Raw genomic sequence first — 6,000 nt, 5'->3', positions numbered from 1 at the left:
CTGAGGGGGCGGAGATGAAACTGCAGCGCCGCCTCCGAATGCAACTGCCTGATCTTGCAGGCTAAGGGCTCCAGGATCAACGTGAATAGGATAGGGGAGAGCGGGCATCCTTGTCTTGTCCCCCGACTGATACTTATAGGGTCCGACGTGTGCCCGTTTATCCTGACTCTGGCACTGGGGTCATTATACAATATCTCTATCCATTTCAGGAATGGCTCTGGGAAGCCCATTCCGCACAGCACTGTCAGCATATACACCCATTCTATGGAATCAAAGGCTTTCGCCGCATTGAGTAGTGCCGCAGCAGCGGGGCTATCAGGGTCTAAGTGATGGCATAGTGCAAAAATGGTACAAAGATTATGGGTAGTAGATCTTTTGGGCACGAATCCTGCTTGGTCTGGCAATACCAGTTTCTCCTGTAGGAGCTGAATTCTGGTTGCAATTACCTTGGCCAAAATCTTAGCATCTATATTTATTAAAGATAATGGCCTGTAGGCATTTTGTGGGATCTTTTTCCGGTTTGGGAAGTGCTACCAAAAGGGCCTCCCTCAAAGAGGCCGGTAACTTTCCGACTTCATATGCCTCCTCATACATTGCAGCCAGATGTGGTATCAGCAGATCACTATATGCTTTATAAAATTCACCAGGCAGCCAGTCTATGACAGGTGCTTTGTTATTTGGGAGGGAGTTTATAGCATCCACAAATTCATCTTTGGTGATGTGGTGACTGAGAAATTTGCGGTGAGTGTCAGACAGCCACGCTATAGCAACATCCTGGAGATATTGCTTAATTTCTAAGGGGTCGGCAGTTATTCTTGTATCGTATAAGTGGCTAAAATAGGATTTGAAGAGGGCCAAAATAGATGAGGTGTCGTATAAAGTGTGGTAGTCAACATCTGTCGTCTTTGTTATGTAGGACGCCGTAGGTGCAGGTTTTTTTTTACTTGACAAGGCTCCACCCAGTCTACCTCCCTCGCCATACATGCGCGCCGTAAATCTGCACGATTTATATTTTACTTCGTCTGCAGCATATTGCTGGTAAGCATCCATCTTTTCGCTTATTTTTCAGCAGGTCTGGGCTCAGTGTTAGTATGTGTTCTTCCTCAAGGTGTGCAATGTCCCTTTCTAGCATTGTCAATTGCTGCTGTATATCCTTCAGTATACCAGCATGTTCATCGATACAGTGCCCCCTGATTGTGATCTTAAACGCTTCCCACAGCGGTCCTGCGCTGTCCACTGTCCTTCTGTTAAACTCAAAGTAGTCAGTTATGGCTTGACGTAATTCACTACGAAAGACAGGATCCAAAAGAGTTCCACCCCGCAGCTTCCATGTGAATTGTCTAGGTACGTGAGTGGGGACTACTAGCGTGAGACTAACTGGTGAATGGTCAGACAGTGTCTTGGGTAAATGATCGATCGTCTTAGTCCACGTGCATGCATCTTGTGTGATAAGCCAGTAATCTATTCTAGACCACGTGTTGTGCGTCGTGGACGTGCAAGTACCCTCTCTGCGTCCTTCATGTCTCATTCGCCATATGTCATTCATATGCCACACAGCCATGCCCTCCCTCAGTACTCTAGCCGCTTGCTTGCCGTATCGTTCATTTCCCGTTGACCTATCATGGCTGGGTCAAGACATGTGTTAAAATCTCCTCCCCATATTACAGTTGCGCTGGGTAATTCTCGAAGTTTGGACCATATGGTCGCATAGAAACCGGGGTCGCCGGTATTTGGCCCATAGGACGTCACTGCTGTCAATGTTGTACCCCCCAAAATCTCCATGCACAATCACGTACCGTTCTTGATCATCTTTAATTGTGGTTATTAGTTGAAAGGGAGTGCATCTCCTAACCAAAATCATCACACCCCTAGCATAGGTGGAGAAAGAGGACGCTAAACGGTACATCGCCCATTTCGTACCCACTCTAACTTCCTTGTAAGAGGTAAGATGCGTTTCCTGCAGGCAGGCGACGTCAACGCCATGTCTATCTAAGTATGCAAATACTCTATGAATCTTCTGCGGGTTTTGAAGCCCTCGGACATTCCACGTCAGAAACGTCAGTTTGCAGGTGGGTGTGCTTGCATCAGCCATATCTATCACTTTCCCAGTTTGAAACCTCTTCCCCCGTGACTACCATGTGACTGTGTAAAGCAATATACCTGTGTCTCTTCAATGCCGACCGGACATTTTTTGCCTTCTGGACCCCACCCACCACCCACTCCACTCGAACACGTTCAGCGGAGCCATTCCAAGAGCATCTTCCCAATAAACCTACCATCCACCCCACCCCACCCATAACCATAACCAGAGAAGATGAGAAAGAAAGCAATAATAGAAACAATGAAAAAAACTGTTGTATTTCACACTAAGGGGTCAGAGCTGCCATCCCATTTCTTGTGGCGCTGGACCACATGGGTGGACACCCTTCGATTCATATATCAGAGGCTAAATAGTATACTACACATTGTTCAAATTATGTCCGTTGAGGTGGCAGCTCAGGGCATGCTAAGTATCCCCGGTCCAGGAGCCTAGAATGTAGTAGCATAGTTACACATAAAGGAAATGTCTGAAATAGGACACAATACAGATAATCATCACTGGACTTATCTGGTCCTGGATGACGATCTCGCCTTTCATTCGGATGACCAGTTGTAGAGTCGCCCTCGTCGTGCTCGGCAGGGGGACATGTGCTTCAATGCACAGAGGGAGCGTCAGAATGGAGTTAGCAAGACACCGTGACCTGAAAGCCCGATGCCGACAAGCAGTCACCTCTGCTTGAGAAATGTGCATTATGTTGCTGTCTGGGCTGTCAAAAGTGTGGTTGAGTGATGTCATACATTTGCAATGACTAATCATTCTACGTCCGACGTAGTAGATTGTTCTCCTTGTTCTCCTCTCGGCGACCTCCTCCGAGTGCCCGTCTGTCCCTTCTGCTGGAGGTATTTCAGCACTTCTTAAGGGTCATTGTAGATCCGTGTCCTCCCGTCATCCGTAACTCTTAGCCTTGCTGGATACAGCATAGTGTATGGTACGATTGAATCTCTGAGCTTTTGCTTTGCTATGCTGAACTTTTTCCTCACTTCCTGTACAGATGCCGTGAAGTCTGGATAAAGGGAGATGTCCATTCCCTCATGATTCAGCTTACCCAGTTCTCTGGCCTTTCGGAGCGCTGCATCTCTGTCCCTGTAATTCAAAATCCTTGCTATGATCGGACGTGGTCTTGATCCAGTTGGTGGTTTCGGCGCTAAGGATCTGTGTGACCTCTCAACTATGAAGATGTCAGAGAATGTTTCTCGCCCCAGCAGGGATATGAGCAGCTTCTCCACGAATTGTTCCATCGGTCCAGTGTTCGTCGTTTCCGACATCCCCGTTAGGCGAATGTTGTTTCTGCGGGACCTTGCTTCTAAATTCTCGGCTTTCGCCGTCATTGCCACTAGTTGTTTCTCCATCTTGGTCTGTTTCGTGTCTATCTGTACCTGATTGTCTTCGGCTTCAGATAATCTGCGCTCCGCCATATCAATCCTTTCGGTATGTTTTTCCATGCGTTCGGACATTCTGTCAACTCTATACGTCAGCGAGTCTATTTTCCCATCAATGTTTGATAGAGCTGTCTGAATTGTGGCGAACATGACATCATCATTTGTTACTCCTTCCACCGCGCCTGCCGTCGATTGTGACGAGAGGTGTTCATCTGCACCGCGGTCCTGTTGCTTCTTCGTCTGTTCAAAAGTAAGTTTAGATTGAGTCCAATCCGTCTTCCCCATGTCGAAGTTGGTTTTGTCAGTGTGATGTCTTTAGTTTTTCTCGCAGTGATGCTCTCTGAGAGCAGGTGCGTTTGAGTAGCAGTGTCGCCGTCAATCAATCTCACACGGAGACACCGTGGCTCTGGGGTGTGTTATACAGCGCGCGACGCGTATCCAGACGAAAGACATATGCGTCATCAATAACATCCCTCCTGGTACATACTCTCAGGCATAGTTCTCAGCTCGCACACTAGTGAAAGGTCACAGTCGGGCTCCTTGAAGCAGTTCCGCTCGTTACCAACTGTCTCTTCGCAGTACAGTGGTACTCACAGCCCATTTCTTCTTGTATCTCAGTGTCACAGTGCCTGTCTCACCACCCAGCCAGCGATTCCTAGCTCGACGCAGTCTCTGGCATGTTATGTCCTTCTGATGTGAGACGGTAGTTGGCGGTCCCTTCCGGTATGCCACCTCTCAAAAGCTGTTCTTGTGCCTTGGTAGAGCTGAAGTGGGACTCCCGTTCCCAGGAGGAATCACGCAGCTGGTATGGCCCGGCATCCACAGAGCTGCCTCTGCCCATTCATATTCGGTCAGCCACCGCCACTTCCACTCTTCTCTACCCCCGTCACCGGTGCTCGGCTGCGGGCTGTGTCTGGGCCTGGAGAGTAGTCCACTCGCTGTCCTAACTCTCTACACTGCGAAGTGGCTGCCCTTTTTTTTTTTTTTTTCCTCCCTACGGAGCGGCCTCGTCCTGCTCACCGTGTTTCCCAGCCGCCTCTTGCTGCCGAGTTATTTTCGGTATTCGGCCCCACTGTCTTCGCTCAACCAGCTCCTTCTCACGCTGATTATCGCGTGCTCTGTCTGTAATTTTCCTGTGCTTGATGCCAGAGGGGATCAACGTTATAGCAGGCGCTTTCACAGGCTGTCCGCATTCATTGCCTATGGAGCTCACACTTTGTTCATGCAGTGCTGTGCCTTTTCTTCTGTTCCCTGCTCCATGCGTGCATCAGAAATCACCACTCCGCCGTGCAATTCGTTTTGCCTCCCCACGCACCAGCAGTGTTATCAGCCGAGACAACCAGGGATTCAATAATCTTCTAGTACCTTTTGTAAGTATCGGCTGTGCCGGTCCGAGCCGCAACCCCCGGCCGCGTTACGTGTCGTGCGTCACAGCCGCGTCTTTCACCCAGCCCGCGGCCGCAGTTTCACTTTCTCCAGTCAGGCCTCAGACATCCGACAGTCACTCTGGAGTCGTTTCTTCCCGTACGGTGCAGGTTAGTGCGCAGCCAGGCTCCCGATATTTACTCGAGCCGCTTCTCACCGTTTTATGGACATTCAGCCTCTGTATATGTCAGGATATTGCAGGATATTACGAGCGTCCGAGAGGAGCTCGCCTAATCCACGGCCATCTCCTTCCGTGGCTAGCTCCGCCCCCCGCAGCTATGCTATATTGTGAATTGGTCCCAACCTTACTCTGAAAAACATTGGTGCTTTATCGACCAGGTTTTCACAGGTTTTCACATTTGGAAGGAGCCCTGGCTCCCAAAACCTCATAGACCAACAGGAGTTTATGTCTCACCAGTGGTGCGGGCTACAGTTGGGGTTTGGGACAGAGTGCAGTTGAACCACGGCCTATCTAGTCTCTTGTCCCTGCAAACGCCGTTGATAGATAACCCAGACTTCCCACTAGCTGTGAAGGGGGTTAGCATTCGCAGCTTGGCAGGAGGCTAACTGCAAGTGAATAGGGGACTTGTTTGATGTAGATGGCCTTATGTACTTTTGAACACTTCAGTCACCTTATAACCTCCCAGACACGGCACGCTGGCAATAATTAATGGTCGCGCAGTGGGTGACGCAGCCCTGGCTTCTTCCACATGCCAGCTGGGTGCTCACGCCCTTTGAGAGGTGGCTGCTTACACGCTCATCCGATAAGAAAATTCTGTCTGATATATACGCTTTTCTTCTTACTCCTCAGACCCCTTTGAAATCCACTGCATGAGCCAGATGGGAGGGGCAATACAGGTGTCCCTTTACGGACAGGGAGTGGAGTGATATCCGGCACTGCGCTCAGACTTCCGCCCTCAACACCACTAGTAAGGAGGTGTTCCTGAAGATAGCTCACTACTGGTATCTCACCCCAGCCAGGGTCGCCATATGGGACCTGACCAAATGCGGAAACTGTTGGCATCAGTGTGGATAACAGGACACCCTCACGCATTGGTTATGGCAATGCCCCAAACTGTAATCTTTCTGGGAAGG

This window comes from Triturus cristatus, chromosome 4_1 (genome assembly GCF_964204655.1).
Source record: "Triturus cristatus chromosome 4_1, aTriCri1.1, whole genome shotgun sequence".
NCBI lineage: Eukaryota > Metazoa > Chordata > Amphibia > Caudata > Salamandridae > Triturus > Triturus cristatus.
The sequence above is the reverse complement of the archived record's forward strand: the minus strand, read 5'-3'. Positions refer to the sequence as shown.